The sequence below is a fragment of the Alligator sinensis genome, unplaced genomic scaffold, assembly GCF_000455745.1.
Source record: "Alligator sinensis unplaced genomic scaffold, ASM45574v1 scaffold349_1, whole genome shotgun sequence".
Classification (NCBI taxonomy): domain Eukaryota; kingdom Metazoa; phylum Chordata; order Crocodylia; family Alligatoridae; genus Alligator; species Alligator sinensis.
In genome coordinates this window covers 1,874,592-1,896,044 of record NW_005841856.1, presented here as the reverse complement: position 1 = coordinate 1,896,044, position 21,453 = coordinate 1,874,592, and the positions used below count along the sequence as shown (strand labels likewise).

Here is a 21,453-nt window from a genome sequence, read left to right as displayed (position 1 = left end):
AAGAAACCCCATCAGTGTCTGTCCACTCTTTTTTGCTGAGGGAGAAAGGCATTTCTCCTGATGCAAATATAACACGTATCCATGGGCAGTGTTTGTGCACAAGTAAGGTTTCCAGGACTGAGTATGTAGTTTTATATATGAACACTTCAGAGCTAGGAATGCTGTGGTTAATTTGTTTCCATTATTGGTTTCTTTCATACATAGGCCTAAATATATTGTAGTTCACAGAATAATATATATCATTATCATATATTATATTATTATATATTATAATTATGTATGTCTTATTCTTTGTCATACAGTTACTACTTTAAGTTTTGCCCCCAAAAGGAGTCACCATAGATCTCTGTAAGCAATGTTTTTATCTTCTGCTCCTTCTAGCTCTACTAAACCAAAACTTTTTAGGCAGGTGTATTATTATTTTACAGGGTTGCTTTACTCTGAAAACCAGGTCTGTTAAACTTGACTTGCAAAAAGTTTGTAAAATAGACTTGCTCAAGATGTCAATAATGTATAGATTTAAAATTCCTTAACCATATTTTTGCATTTTTAAAACGTATTAGTGGGTGAGGGTTTGTTTGTTCTTTTGGGGGTTTTTTCGGGGGTGGGGGTTGTAAAGGGATATTGCAAATTGACCTTTCTTGAATTCAGAACACCAATAATAGCAATTGTCAATGTATTTCTATTTTACATTGGAGCTTACAGCATATAATTCATATACTTTTTATATTCATACTAGTTATGTTTAGATCAAATGTTCATGGCAAATCCATAAGAGAGTCAGAAACATAGTCAATAGAAAGCTTCTTTTGAATGTAATGACTGTTTGAATAAAATATAAATATGTTTTATTTTGTGGTATTGGAAAACATACTGTAAGTGCATAACAAATAGACTTGGCAGAATTCAATGCTTATTTTTTATCATTTTAATGGATAATATCAATTTATATTTAGGCATTTATCTAATTTTTTTTTCAATTAAATTTTTTAGGATTGTACAAATTAGGGGCATGGAGTAGACAGTTAATTAATGACAAATGTAACTGCTACTGGACAGGTGAGTGGTAGATCTGCCATGATTCCTGGCTCTGCTTTCCTGTAGCTCCCTCCGCCACTTTGTCACTTCCTCTTCCTTTGTTCCCAGTCCCCTGGGTTTTCTGGGAGTTGCAGTCCAAACTACAATCAGCACAGTTCTGTAGGCGTGCTCCTCTAGGTGTCACATGCTCCATCAGACATCATTTTTCTTATGGCCCCTTTTTATAAACTTATTTGATTAATGGTGGAAATATTTTTTCATCAGTCTGTAAGAGTGAGGTGAAATCAATGTTTATCAATGTTTACCGATAAAAATTGAATCCTGACCAGCCTAAACATAAAAGTTGCATCATCAGTCTTGTTTTATGGATAACCAAAAAAAAAAAAAAGGAAAAACATAATTTTTTGACGGCAGACATTCAACAAGTTATAGGCTCATTCACAATGAGAGAAATGACTAATATGACACTTAGACACTCTCTTAATCAGCTGTGAAATCCTACTCCAATTGAAATCAATTGCAAATCTCTGTTTGACTTTAATGAGGCAGAAATTCTCCCTAGGTCACTTGGATTTTTGAAGAAAGCCATTTATCAATATTAGGAGAGTTTTGCTTTCTGTTCTGAATTGAAAAAAGATCCCTTTGAAATATCCTTTTCAAGTAAATAATATTTGTTAAATAGCAAGAGCATATGTAGGCACTTCAAGCAAAGTAAACCCACTGTGCACCATCAGAATCCTTTTCTGAACTCAACCCATGAAGAATAGGGGTTTATTGGAAGAGGGAAAGTGGTTTTAATATTTGTTGTGTGAGCAAGAGCAGGTTTACAACTTGCCTATTTAAATTGCCCCAAATAATCAAATAATAAGAGTGCTAGATGACTTCTGAATGAATAGGAGCCCAAATATAGGAGCTTTATACATTTCCTTGAATGAAAGCAGTACTGCTACATTTGCTAGTGCTTAAGGAACTATAACCCCACTGACTGTTTTGTATCTTGGGCAAATGCTTCTCTTTTTAATTCTGAAAAAATCCCATTTGAAAAAACAAATTGCTAATGAGACAAATAATGGCATGTGCTTATGTGATCTCTTAAAAGAAGTAATTTTGAGAGAGAAAATCCCATTGCTGAAAATGCTGGCTATTGTGCCTGACTCCCAGGAGACAAGAGATCTTTTCTTTGGCCCTGTATTTTCTATAACATCTCTCACTATTGGCTTCTTAATGATTTAAACTAGAAAAAAAAAGCAGTGATGTTTCTGAAGGCACATAATGAGCCCTCTAGAATTACATTTAGAAGATTTATGAACAGAAAGAAGAGCCAGACTGCTGCAGATTTTTAAAATGTGGTCCCTTCTCATAAATTTTGCTTACACTCGCATTTTTTTAATCTATAAAGGGAGATAATATGCCCTCTATTGTTAGTCTCACTGAAAAAATATTTTAAATAATAATTTTCATAAAATGAATAATTAATTTGTGTCTCTCATTTTCCCCAATGCTACAATGATATAGTTAGCATGATCCATTGGTTAATACTTTGCTCTACCAGCTAATTATTGCCCTATTTTATATAGGTTTTAAACTGTCATTCTTGCAACTAGTCCATTGAAATAAAAAGAGTGGGAACAGTATTTACATTTCAGTTTTAAAATGTAGAGGAGCTTTCATGCAAGAAGTGAAGATCACTTGTTAGAATTAAAGATTTATTATGAAATATCTAGAGATAAATCATCTTACAACCCTAATAGACAGTATTCACAAATTCAGCACAATGCAGGCCTTTTAGAATGTGGAACGGTTTGTGCAAGGAGCAACAACAGAACTGGGAAAGGTGAAACTTAAGTGATATGACACATTTTGCATAAGTAGCAGAACATCAGTAATCATCCTGAATGTACTCAGCTAAATGAATCTGCAGCACAGCAAATGATTTTTGCAAGGTAAGAAGTGATTACTGTGTGTCCATGATGTTAGGCAGTCTAGGTTTTACCTATTCTATTTGGAGTTGGATCTACTGTGAATTTCCCTTGGTATTCAATACACGCTTATTTTCCATGGGTACGTGCAAACGTTACACTTAGATTGACCTCATGAGCGTAAGGTCCATCTAAGTGCCAATTTGTCCAAGCTGTACAGATAGGGCAAAAAATGGCTGGCCCAACCTAAATTAGTCCACCTGAGGTGATTAACTAAGTTAGATCAGGAATAAGTTAAACTGATGTAATGAACATCTGCACATGTTTGGAGTGCAGCCCTAGTGCTGGGAAAGCCCACTCATTCAACCAAGCTCCAGGGCTATGCTTTTCCTACCCCATCCACCCTGAGTGTTTTTGGCCCACACCCTCAGATGAACCATCCAGTCCCTGCTTCACTTCTACCATCCCTCCTGCCTGGGTGAACTGCTGGTTTTCTCAATCCTGCCAACCCCTTCCTCCCCACCCATGAACTCACTAACTCCGCCCCTGGTACCACCCTCCCCAGCTTGCTTAGGCCTCATTCCCAGCATGGATCCAATCTACAATCACATAGTTAATTTAAGCAGCATGACCATGATCACAGATCAGGTCCCACAAATGTGTCACCTACCTATATGTGCTTTGTAGGGTAGTTTTACCTCCTCCTTACATGTCACTGGTCTCCTCTAATGATGATATTTTTGACTGTAGTCAATCAAACCATGTTGCATAATCACTCCAAATCTGACAACACTTAATACTTTCCTGCAAGAACAGCCTATAGTCACAAAAAATCTCCTCCCCCATTGTTTCAAGATGTTTTGCAATACGAACAAAGCAAGAAAGTACATTTTTTTCAGAGTCCACATGAGCAACCCAATCAGTTTCTGGAAACTTTAACTCAGTGGGCACACCTCAAGGCTCTGTATGCGGCAAGCACCAATTCTTTTTTAACTTGTTCATCAATGATGTGCCTGAATTTATATCTGTAAAGTAACCTGATGATAACTTCTGGGATATTTAATTTTCAGTCTGATTTTACTTTGAAAATACCACCGATTACAGCAGACTCTTTCTGCAGCAGGTGCTTGCAGCAGAACACTTTAAAATAATGCTTCTGTGACACCTGTGTTACCTCTGTGACTTCAACTTAATGTCTCCCTCTGTGCCTATCTTGGCATTGGTCTCAAAATGTACCAAAACCATTTGATAAAATGGGTTGCCAAAAGCAAGACCGATGACACTCTATTTGGCAACTCTGATGGATCTGCCTAAGGGTTTTACACTCTTTGGATATCTGCCCTCACTCCTGTGTTGCAGGCTAGGTCTGCTCATCCCACATTAGGATGGTTAATGTGTAGCTCCAGGCCATAATGCATATTATATCAGGGAATCACATCTCTGCCTTGATGGCCAGTACTGAATGACTTGATTCAGCTGCTGATCCAACATGTAAATGTTCCAATTAAAATGACAGGAAAATTATCTGACCTCCTGATCTATTAGAATCTCTGTAACCCTCCCTCCACTAGCTTAAAATACCAACGTCTCCTATGATCACTTTTGCTATGATGTAACTTCTCAGTGTTGGTTTGCTGACAGAGAGCATAGGTCCTGCTGGCAGCGACTAACCACTTCTGTTAGAAGCCCTACTCAACAATCAGGATTTTGATCTACCAGATTGCCTGTGGTCACCCCTGCACTGTTTCCATGCTCTTCAAGGCCAGTGCATTGCCAACAGACACAGGTAGGGTTTTGGGACAATTAAAACTGCAGATGAAGCCACGTGTAGATTATGATCCACACCATAGACTATTGTCCAGTAACCAGATTAGATGAGGGCCTAAGCATGCTAAAATCTGTCACCAAGAAAATGATGGCTTGGTTAGGCCAGATGTCTGTATGCTAATGGTAATAACCTCTTCACCTACTCCCAGGGCTGTAGGATATCTTCTGAGGGCTATGAGAAAATTGTTGGCATTCTTGCTGCAATATGACAAAAATGATATAAAATTATGAGTCTAAATATAATTGCTACTGCTCCCAGCCCTGAATTGTTAGCCCATTACTTCTATGGACCAAGGGTTGGGCCCATGATCAGAGAGAGAGAGGGTCTGGTATGTAGACTGAAAAAGAAGTGAGAGCACTGACAATAAAAGGAACAAAAATGATATTACACAGCTGTTCCTGGCTTTCCCTCTTCTTACCTTGGAAAGTTGACTTTAACAAGCCTTTCTTTGCTTTGTGCATAATTTGTGGAAACCATTTTCCTTGGTTTGTTTTATACTTGTATTTGACTCAAAACATTGCCGGTCATTTTAATATACATAAATATCTGTATCAACATGCCTCTCCCATTTTTCCATAATCACAGCTGCTTTAAAATGTCTGGAACGGTAACTGGGATGTTGGGAAAAGTCAAACTGTAACTCCACCACTTCTGACTATTATTACTAAAAATCTAAATGGAAAATCTTAAGGAACCATTAAACAGAAGGCTACTTTGCAAGGTAAATACAAGTTAATTTGGTTATAGAGATTTTAATTTATATTAGTCTCTAAAAGAAAGGCAGTAAAATATTTTTCTGACAAAAGTGAGGAGGAGGGAAGTATAAGCTTCCGGGACACTTGTTCCTTTTAAAATGATCTTTGGATCAAACCTTATGTTTGTTTGTTTGTTAAGGATTGTTTTCTGCATTTCAGCAATTTCTCCAAGACTTCCACTAACATTGTGCAATTCATTTTCCATTTTGTTCAGTCAAACTGACTACAAAAGAGTTGTTTTATTTGGGTTTAGTTTGTGCCTTGGTTATAAATAAAAAACAGAACCTGTTAGCGTAGGAGATGGCAGCTTACAAATCAGTGGTACCAGATGGACTTTTCAGCATCTCCTTGCAGCTTTATAATTGTACTGTGTCAAGAGCCACCTAAATTTAGACCAATTAAATACAATATTTCTACATAATTATGTGATGAAGATTTCTAATGAAAAATTATCTTCCGTTTTCTATGGCTGGCTATAATTCCTCAGTTAAGAGGGCAATTTGTTCTCAATACTAATTGATAATGATAGATTATTAAAATTGGATTGTATATCACTTTTTTCTTTATTCTGTTTCATTTTACATAAGGTTGGAACATTTCTAAGATTTGGAACACACTCAAAGTGGATGCCAAGAATATAAAACGATGGTGTATAAAACTGCAGACCTTTTCCCTTGCTGATTGATAACTACTGATAAAATTACAGCAGTGCCATAAACATTTTAGTGCATGTCATAAAGTTTTTCAGTGTTTAGCATTAGCTGCATGGCATAACTAGTTTAAAACTGTAGTTTCAAAAACAGTCATCAGAAATTAACTTTAATAATAAGTTCTGAGTGTTTTAAAGTTAAAACTCTAATGAAAGCTACAGCGTATCCATTTATATTCTTTAAGAACTTCTTAAGATATTCTGTGACTTGACCTTTATTTTATGACAAGATATTTGAAAGGTTGATTTGTATGAGTCATATCCATAATTATTAAGCTGTATGGAAAAAAAGAAAGATAATGGATTTTCAGAGCTATTTTGTTTGGTTTTTTTTTTAAATAAAGAATTAAAAATACTTTAAGAACCTTTATACTTTAGTATCTAAAATGTTTCTTACAAGGTCAGCGACTCCATCAATCACTGCCTTAAAATGAGTTTAAAAAGAAACCCAGTATAAATGCTTCTTTGCAGACTGTACAATACACATGAGCTTCATGCAGAAACTCACGATGTACAGATATATAGGTACGAACCCATTATGTGCAACACAAGATACAATTTTGGGAGGCATACTTAGATATGTAAATTTAGAAACTTTAATACCATTTTTATATGTTGATGTCAATGGGAATGTTGAATGCTTATGCAAGATATGGTTGCATTACAGAATCCTATGGTGGGAAGGGACATCAAAGGTCATGTAGCCAAATGCTCTGCATGAAGGCAGGATTAGCTATTCCTAAATCAAACCATTCTTATCCTAATCCTAAAGTGTGTATCTTTATTCAGTACTCTGAATCCATTAAAGCATTCTCAGTATCCCCTGGATGGAAAAGTTCTTTTAAGGAAACACTGTCCTCTTCTGTCTTCTCTTGAGAATTCAGCTTTGGGTTTTCAAAGGAGTTTAAAGAAATTAGATTCCCATGTCCATTAAAATCTTGTGGGTTTTATACTCATTTTAACTAAACTATACACTATTTTTCCTGCAAAAACAACTCTTAGTACCAATGAGAATCTTATTTAGTAGGATATTTGCCCTGGCTTACTTAGTTTCTGCAACTTCTAGCTTAATTTTTATAATGCAAGTAATACTTCTTTACTCAGGCCGAATATCTCAGTAAAGTTAGTGCAACTGGTTAAGTAAGCAAGGCCTACTTAGGCACAAGTTTTGCCTGACACACTGCAAGTCTGTAGAATTTTAGTCCTTGTATTTGGAGGAACATGGAGTCTATTGCCTTTCATAGATGTGCCTATGTTAATTAGGCTTTGCACATTAAGACTGTTCTAGATTTGAACATTAAAAAGGAAGCCAAGGCAGAGCTAAGTAGCTACTGTGTACTCTTTACATTATTTCTGGGATGGGTTGCCATTTGTATGTTACTTTGGGACATGTATAGGCAGCATTACATTTGATTGAGTTAACTAGGGTTCGGTCAATCTAAACGGAGCATTCAGAGAAGTTTATATTGCCAAAATATGACAGGCCTAATCCAAGTTAATACACCTAAGGAGGTGAACTAACTTATAGGGAATGGGTTATACCCACCCATATGAACTGGGAGCACAGCTGTATGGCTGGGGCTGTGCTCTTCCTACCCACAACCCAATCCTGACTCTACTATTTTTAGCCTCCCAACCTTTGTCCAGCTAGGTCTAAAAACCTCCAAGGATGGAGCTTCCACCATCTCTCTAGGTAACCTGTTCCAGTGCTTTACTAGCCTCCTCATGAGACAATTCTTCCTAATATCTAATCTAAACTTCCCTTGCTGCAGCTTGAGACCATTGCTCCTTGGTCTGTCATCTGTCACCACTGAGAATAGTCCAACTCCAGCCTCTTTTGAACACCCCTTCAGGTAGTTGAAGGCTGGTATTAAATCTCCTCTGTCTTCTCTTCTCTAGACTAAATAAGCCCAATTCCTTCAGCCTCTCCTCAGAAGTCATGTGCCCCAACCCCCTCACCGTTTTGGTTGCCCTCCGCTGAACTCTCTTCAATTTGTCCACATCCTTTCTGTAGTGGGGCGGGGACAGGGAGGATGGGAGGTTGCAAAACTGAACACAGTACTCCAGGTGTGGCCTCACCAGTACTGAATAGAGGGGAATAATCAATTCTCTTGACCTGCTGGCAACACTCGTACCAATGCAGCCCAGTATGCCATTAGCCTTCTTTAAAACAAGGGCATACTGCTGGCTCGTATTCAGCGTGTTGTCCATTGTAAACCCCAGGTCCTTTTCTGCAGAGCTTCTTTCCAGGCAGTCAGCCCCAGCCTGTTCTTGTGCATGGGATTGTTCCATCCTAAGTGCAGGACTTTGCACTTGTCCTTGTTGAACCTAATGAGATTTCTTTTGGCCCAATCCTCCATTTTGTCTAGATCACTGAATCCTAACCCTACGCTCCAGCATATATACTATGCCCCACAGCTTGGTGTCATCTGCAGACTTGCTAAGGATGAACTCTATACCATCTTCCAGGTGGTTGATGAAGACATTGAACAGAATTGGCCCCAGGACCAACCCCTGGGGCACTTAACTTGATACTGGCTGCCAACCAGGTATTGAGCTATTGGTTACTACTCTCCAGCCAGGTTTCTATCTACCTTATAGTCCATTCATCCAGTTCATACTTCCTTAGCTTGCCTGCAACAATGTTGTGGGAGACTGAATCAAAAGCCTTGCTAAAATTGAGGTATATCACATCCACAGGTCTCCCCACAACCATAGAACCAGTTATCTCATCATAGAAGGCAATTAGGTTGGTCAGGCATGACTTGCCGTTGGTGAATCCATACTGACTGTTCCTAATCACCTTTGTCTTCTCCTCCAAGTTCTTAGAAATGCATTCCTTTAAGATCTGCTTCAAGATTTTTCCAAAGGCTAAGGTGAGGCTGATTGATCTGATCTCCTTTTATCCATTTCTTAAATATGGGCACTGTTTGCCTTTTTCCAGCCACTTCCCCACTTACCTCAGGATTTTTGTTATCTTCTCCTTGTTCATTCCTTTGGGTAAGAAATCCAAAAGACAGTCTAAGACCACGTCCTTTACAGTCTGAAATTCAGCTTTCCCCTTGAGGTCTACCTATCTATAACATGTAAAGTATGAGGGGCAGTGAAGAAGCCCTAATACATCAATACAATGGAATAGATAATCCAGACCATAAATATCCTCCAACACATTCCATGTACCTTTGGGGTAAATGTCCTGAAGTCAATGAAAAACAGTGCCATAGATAAGGCCCATATTTTTGTAACCATCCATCAATACCATTTGTTTGGATGAAATTTATTTCATTTGCTATAAAAGGGCAATGAGTGAGATGGAAGAAAGCTTATGTCATTGAGATATGAATTTCTAAGTCCAAGAAAGTATTGGTTTATAACATGGAATATTCTCCCAACTAATTAAGTGCATTGGATATGTTAAGCCACATTGTTCAGAGTAGCAAAATATGCTTATGCAAAAAGCTGAAATTATGCTAATCTTTCATTTAGAGTGTATAAAATTATGTAGTAGTTGAGAAACATTGCATCCTCAGCAGGGATTTTTGGTAACTTGGTGGCCAAAAGCTATCTTAATGAGACAGCTGTATTGAAAATATAGTAAAAATAACAAGGGAAATAAATGATTAAACAAAAAGAAATTCAGATGAAAGCATAATAGGGCTTGTACACATTAAATCCCTAAGACAGTGTTAAATTGTGAACTTAAAGGCATAGAATCAAGAGAATTATTATTTGTCACAGAGCCTTCTTTTGTGACTATGAGTTACAGTAAATGTTTTTGTGCATTAGGAAACCTAGAACACTGGATGAGCTAAATTAGTTGTCACGTTAATTGTATTATCTTGGCATGGTGGGGCCATTCAGTGGGGGAAGTGATAGACTTTTTCATTAGGCTTTCATTCTAGGTCCATGTCTGCTTACAAAAAATGATGAATTCAGAGTTCTGGGATATTTCTAAAATTGTTTGCGTAACCATTTTCAGCTTAATGGGTTTCATTCCATTGCTTCAAACTTTCTCAGATTTTCACAATTTGGGCTGAAGCAGCTAGCTTTGTTAGCCTGAAGTCAAGCAAATTATAGGGCAGTTCTTTTTTCTGTTTCTCTATTCATAGCATCTGATTAAGTAGCTTGTTGCCTATGAAATCTTTAGCCTCTGAATTGGTCTCTAAGGGTATTTTTACACATGCTCTGGGGGTATTTTTATGTGTGCTCCATTACCCACTCTAATTAAAGTGCCACAGTGTCTAGTGCATTAGTGTCCCCATGCTTCAAAATGGCGGTGGGGGCACTTTAACTAAAACTCATCGAACAAGATTTAGTGTAAGTGACCCTGCTGCCATTTTGAAGTGTGGGGATGCTTATACATGAGACACAGATCCTGGCTGGAGCTACTTGAGTCTGCTCTGACATGCTGTAATTACAGTGCATTGGAACAGCCTCCCACACATGTCCACAGGCACCCTAAGATGCTACTCTGCCCTACTTTCTGCCATGTTTTTGCCATAAATTTATTACTTGTGATTATTAATTTGTAAAGTTTAAGTCAAAATTATTTAGCCCTTTCTAAGCAACAAGTGTGTGGTAATTGTTTTACATTGTAAAAAGCGATTTGCAACTGTATTTTTAAAAATGGGCCAAATGGAAATTGGAAATCTAGTGGTGAGATTGTGCCCATCTGTCAGATGCATGATGTGCCTCATTTTACACAGAACAGAGCATTTACAGTTGTTTGTATGATGGATTTCTTTTTCTTGGTTTTTTCCTTTTAAAAAAGTAAAAAGAAATTCCATGTACATTATAATACATCTTTGTTTAAGTAAATGTGAATCTTTTAATTAACTTCAATGAACTTCAGACAACATTCTCAGTGAATAAGTTGTCTAGTATGTAGCAGAAGATGCAAGGCTGAGTGAGACTACAAGAAAGTTGTAGCAGAGCTGGGGTGCAGAAGTAGTGGGATCTGCCCCGGTGACCTCTTAATCTCTGCCTCTTGGTCTCTCCCTTTTTACTTGCCTGCCACTTTTGATGATGATTTAAAAGGAAAAGGAGTTGGGGGGAGCTGCCCATGTCCAAGGGTCTTCCTGGCCTGGCCTACTCATCTACATATAACTTCTGTATCCTTTTGGTTATTCTTATCCTCCAACATCCCTTTTAGCCATGCCCACCCCTTGCAGGTGTCACCAACTGATCAGTTCAGTAGCCCTTTAGCCCTAGCCTCTTTCTCCGCCCTTTTGGGCACATAAATTTCTCATCAGTCTCTGCCCCTCCTAGGGCTATAGGCCCTTGGTTGCACCCTTTTTTGCTGCAGGCCTCTGGCCCTAGTCTCCTCCCTTCTTTGAGCCACAGGTTCCTGACCCTGGCTTCACCTCACTCCAGTGCTGGGCATCTGGTCTGGCCTCGGTCTATCCAAATTCTTTTCATGCTGGGCACCTGTACCTGGCTCTGGCTCTCCTCCTCTCTGGGTATAGTTTTGCTTGGACTCTATTCTTGACATTCTCAACCTTGTTTGTGTCTCTGGGCACTGCTGAGACTTCCTCCTTCCCTGATCAGTCACAAACCTGGTTCACCAGTGCATATCATAACAGAAAAGTCCAACCCTCTGGCTATAATCAAAATCAAGCACTCTGGCCATGTAAGAAAGCTCACAGTTCCTTATTAGTACTCTGCCCATTTCAAGGTCTCCAGTGGTCTCAGCCTAGGGTAGCACTGAGCCCTTTCCTTTGCAGGAGAGCAGCTAGAATTTCTCAGGCCATCTATTAGCCACAGTCATCACAGATGAGCTACTTCCCTGGAAGCCTGGAGAGACTGACTTAACTCCTGTTCTCAAGCCCTGGGGTTAAATAGGACCTAGGTCTCACCCTTCCAAACTTGTGGTCTCCCAGCCACCACATGTGTCCTTCTTTAGGCCAACTGGTCTTCAGAACTGCTCCCAGCTGCAGGTGATATGAGTTAACTGGTCTGCTTCCCAGTGCTTCTGTGGTGCAGCAAGCCTTGGAGTAGGCAAACCACAATCCCCACTCTTCTCTGCCCTTTTGGATTACAGTAGTTGTACTACCTCAGTGATAAATGCTTCTTCAGCCTAGGATCCAGGTGGCCTATCCTTCCACTACTCTTTAGGGAGCCGCCTAGCCCACCTGAACACTTCCCCACTTCCAGCTCTTTCTCTATAGTAACAGGTTGTCCCTGCCTTCCTGTTACAAAGTATATCTGTATTATATTTTAACCCAAATTATATTTATGGTTATAGGGAATAAATCTGGTTCTACACTGGAGGGTTCATTTAACCAGAATGAACAGGAGCCAAAGGAAATCCCTCTTATCCTTCATGCAGCCTGTTTAGTTCAGCTGTCAGCAAGCAGGATTTGGCCTCTTATAAATTATGGATGTATCTTGCTATAGCCACATTGATGTGCGTGCATCAAATCATTCATGAGCACGCATCAATATGGACATTCAGGGGCAATAATAAACAGGTGACCTTTAAAATATTTAAATGTGACTAAAGACTCCAGTGGCTAAGTTTTACAGCAGATTTTATCATTTCTGGCCCAAACTACCTGATATATGGTAACGGTTGTGTAGGCTGACATCTACATCACTAGCAGTGCTAATAGAAAGGAATAACCTATGGTTGAAGAAAGAAACTTTAGAAATCAGGTTCTAATCTCTTAGGGAAATTAATTCTATACTTGAAAGAGCAGTAAAAATAACCAAGTCAAATCTATAATCAAGTTACCCAGCTTTGCAGTAATTTGTGATACAGTGTAAAATCATTACAAACTAGGATGGAGGTTACACTTTGCAAAGTGCAGCCTGAGGACTTGTTCCATCTATAAGTAATAATACCACATGGAGACTGAGGCATATTAGTTTTGAAATCTATCTGCTGTTGTACCATGAACTAGTGAAAATATCTCATAATGGAAATGGTACAACCAGAGATCTTTGATCTGGTGAGGATTCTATGTTAGATGCATACACTAGAATGGAATTCTGTAATAGGAAAGCCAGCCAATAATGAATTACATTGCATAGTAATCGCTGATATAAACATTAGAGCATACCAGTGAGACAGCAGGAGTTACAGTATGGAAAGTTCCCTGAAATAGTACAAGGACAGGTTCAGCGTCTGATTTATTTGAACCTTTAAACAAAATGCATGGGCTTGAATGATGGACCAGATTCAGGGGTAACCTATATTAGACATGGGGACAACAAAGTTGTGGCAGGAAAAGCAATTAATCGAAAGGAATAGTATCCTTCCTTCTTCCTGACATTCTTCATTCCGTTGGCTTTTATGCCTTTCCTTTCTTGTCACGCAAATTATACTTACTTACCAAAGTCGAATCAATCCACCTCAACTTCACATCACCTCTAAATGCTGCAAAATGTATTTCAGGAAAAAATAATTAAAACCAACTACCATAGGAAAAAACCCTACAAAATACTTAGACATACAGAAGACTCAGGACAAGCTTATATGATAATAGTGCACTGCTAAACATTCACATTTATAGACACTTTTCATACAAAGATCTCAAAGTGCATTACAAAAATATAAAGATTTTTTGTTCCCATATATTATTTTGGCACCTCTGTTTTTGAGTGCTGAATTTGACAGAATTTAGGCCTGATTTTCAGGAATATTGCACACCTACAACATTTTATGGAGTCAATGGCAGCAACAGCATCCAGCATTTGTTAAATCAAAACTCAATTCTCTCAAGTTAGGAACTCCAGATTAAATACCAAAATGATAATGTTGTCTTTATAGTTGGAGTGTGGCAGAATCAAGATTAAAACTCAAGTTGCAGGATTCTAGACCTGGACCCACACTTTCTGTTTTGGATGATTTTCATCCAGAAATCTCAAACCACAAGGAGAATACTGATGCATTAAGTGTGACAACACTACTGAGATTTATGTGGGTATTGTCACATGGAAATATAGAAATTAAGTGGTTAGAGAACAAATCTATAGCAAATAGTTACTAGAATATGGATTCCCTGAGGTTTTTTTCAAAGAAATTTAATGATATTACCATTTTCCATTCTGTTGCCCTTTTTAGCATTCAGGATTGGGAGGTCAGTAAAAATAAATACTGATATTGAGAAAATGCAGTATTTTAGTGCGAAGTAAACAGTCAAGTAGTTAATTAGATCTCATTTAGAAAAGCCACAAGGAAACATCAGCTGAAAATATCCAATTAAATAATTTATTGGAAAAAACAAAATATTTAAGAGTAGATGTCATTTTAATGAACACTTTGAAGGAAAAGGAAGCATGTAGACTTTGCTTAATGAGCAGGAGGATGAAAATAATGATGTCTTTTACACAAAAAACTAAAAATAAGATGACTTTTACTTCAAAACTTATAATAATGCTGTGGATACTGATAAAGTGCAGGATTACTAAGAGTGATTAATTACCAGCAAAGTACCTATATATTTGAAAAATCTGAATACACACAGCCTAATGATATGTCTCAGAGAGTGAAGGGAATTAATGAAACATATCAATATTATTTGTGACACAAAGGTAGGATCCACAAGGCAGTCTTAAATAGGTCAAATAGCTGGGGATGACTTAAGTGCTCTAGGGGACATCAATGTAAAGAGATTCATGGAGGCACCTCAAAGGTACTATCTGTCCCTTTGCCTGCTCCAGAAAAAGCACTTCTCAAATGGAGAGAGTTGTATGCAGGATGGCATACACTGCTTTGAAGAAGTCAGTGCACTCAGTCAGTATTTCTGTTGGTGCTGCTTTATCCTATTCACTCCTTCACAGTCAGAGGTTAAAAAACACAATCCAGAGAAAGAAATGCCTACTTTGGTTCTCTGTTAATGTCTCTTGCTGGGCCCACAGATATATCCTCTTTCAAGTTATGTGTAAAGGAAACTTGTAATACTATATTGAATTGGGAAGTACTGGAAGATTATTGAAAAATAGATATATTTATTGAACTTCAATAAGAAAAAAAGAGGGAGAGGGGAAGCTATTATTGTCCACTTAGTTTAATTTCATTCCCCAGTAATATAATGGGACACTAACAGCAAAAATGAACTAAACCTTGAGAGAATAATGATTCTCCAAACAACTTGCTACTTTGGTTTACTAAAAAGAAATCTTGCCTGGCAAATTACAGAATTAATGGATAAAGGGAAAGTAGTGTGTAGGATGACCGAAATCATTGATTGTCCACTCTTATTGAAGACAAAGGGATGAATTCTTATTTTCAGACATTGGACTCTACATTGTTTTAGTACAGTAAAGAAGTACAAAATTCTCCATCTTAACCCAGTCTGGAACTCCGACCTGTAAAGATCTCTTACATTTCTGTGCTTTGTCTCAAATACTAAATTATTTTTGAAGGCAAATATAAGATTTTCAGGCCAGGTACAAGAACTGAGTTGGGACTTCAGTAGGACGTGGAACACTAGGTCATTTGAGACACTGAGTACACCCTGTGGAATTATGCAGTTATGTGCCCACACAATTTTTTTTGTGCATAAAAGCTATGCCTGTGCATAATTGCATAATTTTACATAATTTGCACTCCAACTGGGAGCCCCATAATGTGGAGTCATAGAGACTGGACAGCTGAGTAAATGGGGAAGGGAGCTCTTGCCTGCAAGTGTGGGGGTTGGGTGTGCGGTTTGTGGATAGGCATGGGGGTGTGTGTGGGTGGGTGTGGGCCATGCACCATCAGGCTGGGTGGGCTTCATGCCTCCACATGGGGTTTCCAAGCACTCCAGTGGGAAGCTACATGCGGGCGCCAGCAGGAGCCCACCCAGCCTGATGATTCATGACTCTATGCCTCCGTGTGATGTTTCTCTTTGGAGTGCTGGAAGCCCCACATGGAAGGCCAACCTGGCTCGATGGTGCATGGACCAGGAGCTATGCACCATTGTGCTATGTGGGAAGCCGCATACGGAGGCATTGAGCCAGGTGGGCTCCTGCTAGCCTACACATGTAGCTTTCTCCTGGAGTGTTGGAAGCCCACACAGAGGCATGAAGCCTTCTGGTCCAAAGGTACATGGCTCTCAGTCCATGCACCATTGGGCCAGGCTGGTCCTCCATGTGGGCCTTCCATCACTCCAGCACGATGCTGCAATTGGAGGCACAGAACCCACCCATCCTGATGGCACATGGATCCCACTTGCCATGGCCATGAGTGCCCCTCCCCCCACTGCCTCCTGTTGCTGAGCTACTACAAGCAGGGGATGTGAACCATGGGGGAGGTCTGTGGTGGGAGGGGCTCACACCCACCCACAAGCCCCCACACCCTTTCACAACCCCCCTCCACATCCTCCTACAAGCCCCCACATCCTTTCACAACCCCTCTTCCACATTCTCCTACAACCCCCACACACCCCACACCCTTTCACAACTCCCCACAAAACCCCATGTCCTCCCACAAATCCCACATACTCCCATACCCACACTCCCACAAACCCCACACCTGCCCACATATCCACCCCAAACCCCTTCAAAACCCCACACATTCCCACATACACCCACTTCTCCCACACCCTCACAAATCCCCCACACCCACACCCCGCATCCACCACCCAACCATACAAAGTACCTGCATATATTTTTAAAGAAGGTTCAAATAGTGTTATATTTGGTTTAATAAGTAGTTAATTTTGCATAATTTTAAGTTTTCTTGCATATAATTTTGACTTTTTCTGTGCATAATTCCCTGGGGTGTAAATGAGACTAGTGGGAATTCTATGCAACATGTCCAGAATGTACATTTTAGTATGTAACCTTTTCCCTTGTAGTAGTGATTGTATAGACAAGAAAAAAAAACTGCAGCAGGAGAGAGAGAGTGCTCTAAGAGTAAAATCTAAGTCTTTGTTTGTGCATTAAGTAGCATAGTTTAATTGAAGACGTACTTTTGAGATGATTTATTTAAACCTGTACAGTTCAACATGTAATGTATAATTTTGATTTAAATTTAGTTTATTTCAATGTAGCTTAATTGATGAAAGAAGGAAAAAGGAAAAACTGTAATAATAGTCTGTCTGTAGGCTTTTGCACAAGTTTAACTAAAATCAGTTTTAAAATAATTTAGGTTAAGCCAATATCACTTCTGTTTGTAATGGTGGGTGTGTGCAAAGGCTATATTCAGCTCAAGCCATGGACCTGCCAAACCCCTAATTCTGTCAATCTGTCCTTGGACACATTAGCCCTCCTGATTCACCCTCTCCTTCCCCCCAACCCCAACTTACTTAGGCCACTTTCCTGGAGTAGCTTCTGGCACTGATGAGCATTTCCACAAGTGGGACCCAGTCTGTGCTCATGAAATTTAAAACAAGTTGCATGATTGTGATTATGTCTGTTCTAATTAAAGTGCCCACAGTGTCTCATGTATTCAGCATCCAACACTTCAAAATGGTAGTGGGGGCTTTAACTAAAGATCATACAACAAACTTTAGTTAGAATATTCCCACCACCATTTTGAAGCATGGGTGACACTGAATACATGTGACGCTGAGGCTTGTGGAACATGCTGATTAATTGAGTCTGCTTGATTGAGTCTGCTCCAACATATGCTAATTAGCATGCGTCAGAGCAGGCATCCAGCATGTGTGTAGGTGCCATAGGATGCCATAGTATCCAAAATCCCACAGACTTTAAATTGGGCCTAAACTATGAAGTGACTCACTTGAAAATTTTCTTCTCTCTCTTTTCCTATATATATGTATATATAAAAATTACTAACAAGCAAAAAATGTATGAGTATGAAGCAACAGTATTTGAGAAAAAAATATCTATTCCCAGAGAAAACAGAATGATTGCTAGCTGAGGATTCCTACTCAGAAAAAAAATGTTTTTGTTTTGACAAAACTTTTACATTTCATAGTGAATCATGAATTCTGGTAGCAGGGATGATCGTGTGTGAAACATGACATCATCTCTCACTCTGAACCTATGTAACATAAATAATTTAGACTAATGAATTAAACACATAAGATCTAACATAAAATAAGTCTTTAATCTCCCTCATCCCAAAATGGATCTTTTGAATTATTTGGTCCCCTACCTCTTTTTTTTTTTTTTTCTTTTCAATGATATTTCCATGTCAAAACCTATCAATTTTTTATAATTTCAGATTCATCTAGGGCCTGACCTTCAATACTTGCATTCCATTAACCTTTGCATATCAAGTCATAGAGGCATCTGGCAGCATAAAGTAAGTGCTATTAAATCAAAAGAAAGTTGTAGATGATGAAATGCATCTCAAATAGCTAAAAGCTATTTATTTAATTATGCATGTCTCTAATGTCTTGGAAACAAGTTCATACCTTGTAAGCATCCAATCCAAAATGGCTCCAGTAAACTGCCAATTACTGTTCTTGCAGTTGAGTCTAATTTCTCTACTGAAAAGTACAATTCTCCTATGGAGAAAGTAAGAATGAAAGCACTGTTTCCCCTAGTAGGTCAGTTATGTTGGAATGAAATGCAAATGAACAACCAAGCTACATAATACTAATCCTGCTGTTTACTCTCTTGGGTATTTTTTTCTGTGCTTGTTCTAAAGTTTTCCTAACACTTTTATGAGGGTTTCCTATTTAATATGAAGATAACTTCAGGCCCTAGGACAGGCCCCATGAGGAGAGACTGAGGGACCTGAACCTGTTCAGCCTCAGCAAGAGGAGGCTGATGGGGGACCTGCTGGCTGCCTACAAGCTCATCGGGGGGATCAATAGCGAATAGGCAGAGCCCTTTTCTCCCCAGCACCACCTGGGGTGATGAGGAACAATGGTCATAAGCTGATGGAGAATAGGTTTAGGTTAGAGATCAGAAGGCAATATTTTACAGTTAGGGTGGCCAAAATCTGGAACCAACTTCCCAGGGAAGTGGTCCTCGCCCCTACCTTGGGCAAATTCAAGAGGAGGTTGGACGATCACCTGTCTGGGGTCTTGTGAACCCAGCATTCATTCCTGCCTGTGGCAGGGGGTCAGGCTAGATGATCTGTTTAGATCCCTCCTGACCCTAGCTACTTTGAAATGTCTTCAAAGAAAAGCAGAGATTTGTTATCCTGAAAGAGAGAGAGAGAGAGAGAGAAATGATAACAGAGTTATGGTGGGAAAATGGGGAAAGTGGATAACTGTGTCAGAACACTCCCTTTCCTCATTTATTTGGGATACTTCATTAAAGAAAAAATATGGATATGTATGAACCATGCTTTAATTGGACATGCAACTGGATGTCATGTGGTAGATTAAAACCATGCCACTAAAGCAGTAACCTGTGTGCTCTAGCTCTGTTTTCTTTTTGAATACTTTTTAAAGGTTCTTGTTTTGCACTGCTTACATTTTAAAGGTCTGGAATATTTATAAAAGCAATAAAATTAGAGTCTAGAGACAAGACAACTTATATGTTTTTAGTATTTTAGAATTCAATTGAACTTTTACTAAATAATTTACCTAAGCAATGCAAAAAGGAAGTGATAACCATTCTTGTCCTTTGGCTAAACTGGTATGTGGTATGCCTGATTCATCAGCACTAGACAGCGGTAACTTATGTATATGGAACACACAGTAAAGTTTTCCAGTTTACTTGAGGGGGTGAGCAATGTTTAAGATTCTGCATACTCCTAGATATTCTTCAAGGTTACCAGCAGATATAAAGGCATGTATTAAACCTCAAGTTGAATTCATAGGGGGTGGGGAAGGGAAAGAGAAAAAAAAACAAACAAAAAAACCAGAGACTCGCTATTTGTAAAGTTCTCATGTATTCCATTGTGAAGAGGGAGAATGCAGGACTCAGAATTAGTGTGACTCTGAACTTTATGAATACATTTCCTTCCCATGTCCTTTTGCAGGTGGGGAAAAACAAAACAGCCAAAAAAACCAAGCTCACTTTTTAAGAGAGTTGAAGAAAACTTTTCAAAATGCTATGATGGAATTTAGCAGCTGGGCTGTCTAGGTCAGCTAGATGGACACCCACCAAACACCTTCTTTGCGAGAGGTGTCACCTCTCACTGTCACCTTCACACAAGCCCTGCCTATAGAGTAGCTTGGGGATGCATAACTTCATGAACAGTGTGTTGGCTATTGGGAAGAATTAGCTGGTAGTTGGTATTTATTACAGTACAACTCCTTTGTCCTTCATTTTTCCTTCTAGGCCCTGTGATGTATAAGGGTTTTAAATCAAAGCACAATCCACTCTCACCCCTCCCCTCCCATTTTACTCACAAAGTTGAGGGAGCTCCTGCAGGAGTGTAGAGGGAGTCTTTGTATATAGCCTAAATAATAAACTAGCTTCACAGCAGCATTGCTAATTGTAATTTTAACATATAAAAGTATCCACTAAACCAGTCCTTTGCTCTGTAAAACTTGTAAAGCACTTCTGAAGAAAGGGGCAAGAGTCTGGTTTACAAATACATGCTTGCATGGTACTACAGGTATGTGTTGGATGCAGCTTATCTCTGGGAGCAATAGAGTACCTACTCACATTAGGAAAAAGAGCAAGTGTCAGGAGCAGAAGCTTTTAGAGAGTTATCCACAGAAGCAATTCCCAAGCTGTGACAGTCATCACATTCCTCTGAAGTATTTTGTTATTTTATTTGTAAAATAGTTAATTAGCAAGTGAGTCATTTCCTTTCTCAGGCTGAAGGGTAGAGCCAGAGGAGGGGAAGGGTGGCTGAAGGTATTAACTTCTTCCTATCCATATGAAAATGGGAAGAACCCATCTGAAAATAAATGTGTAATGGGGCTAATTAGATGGCATTACTGAATGATCCACTTAGAACTGGGAAAAGGGAAATGCTGTATACTTAGATCCCATTAGAAGTTATTAAAATGAGTATAATTCAGATGAACGCTAGGCCTAAATCTAGCAGTAGTGGAAAATATAACAGCCATGTTGAGGGGAGGTGGGGAATACATAGGATTTAGCGACTACAGAACTGCGAAGCTCTTCAAGGTAAAGCCTCTTTTGTTGAAGCGGAGCAAAAAGAGGGAAAAGGGGTTCACAATTTGCAAACCAGTGAAACAAACAGCAGCAGTTTCAGACAGCGTAGAAGAAACCTTCCTTGTCTCTGCCTTGACTGCAAATATTAAGAGGAGTTGAGTTGAAGCCACACGGCATGTAAAGGGAGCCAAGCCCAGATCCAGCCCCAGGCTTGGAGCAGAGACAAAATTGCTTCTAGGATTAGAGACATGCTTCATTTGTTAGTATCTCTTTAACACT

The 21,453-nt window shown here is 39.0% G+C and overlaps 2 long non-coding RNA genes across 2 annotated transcripts in view; both read left to right on the top strand.

Moving 5' to 3' along the window:
• The first annotated feature begins 294 nt into the window (after positions 1-294).
• On the top strand, positions 295-5,489 carry LOC102370511. Its single transcript, XR_322968.3, has 4 exons — positions 295-348; positions 994-1,059; positions 4,599-4,743; positions 5,371-5,489. It is a non-coding gene; the product is annotated as an uncharacterized LOC102370511 (long non-coding RNA).
• Positions 5,490-18,375: 12,886 nt separating this feature from the next.
• LOC102370365 overlaps positions 18,376-21,453 on the top strand; it is a 22,000-nt gene continuing 18,922 nt past the window's right edge. Inside the window, exon 1 of the long non-coding RNA XR_322967.3 lies at positions 18,376-18,448. This is a non-coding gene — a long non-coding RNA (uncharacterized LOC102370365). The remainder of the gene's footprint in view (positions 18,449-21,453) is intronic.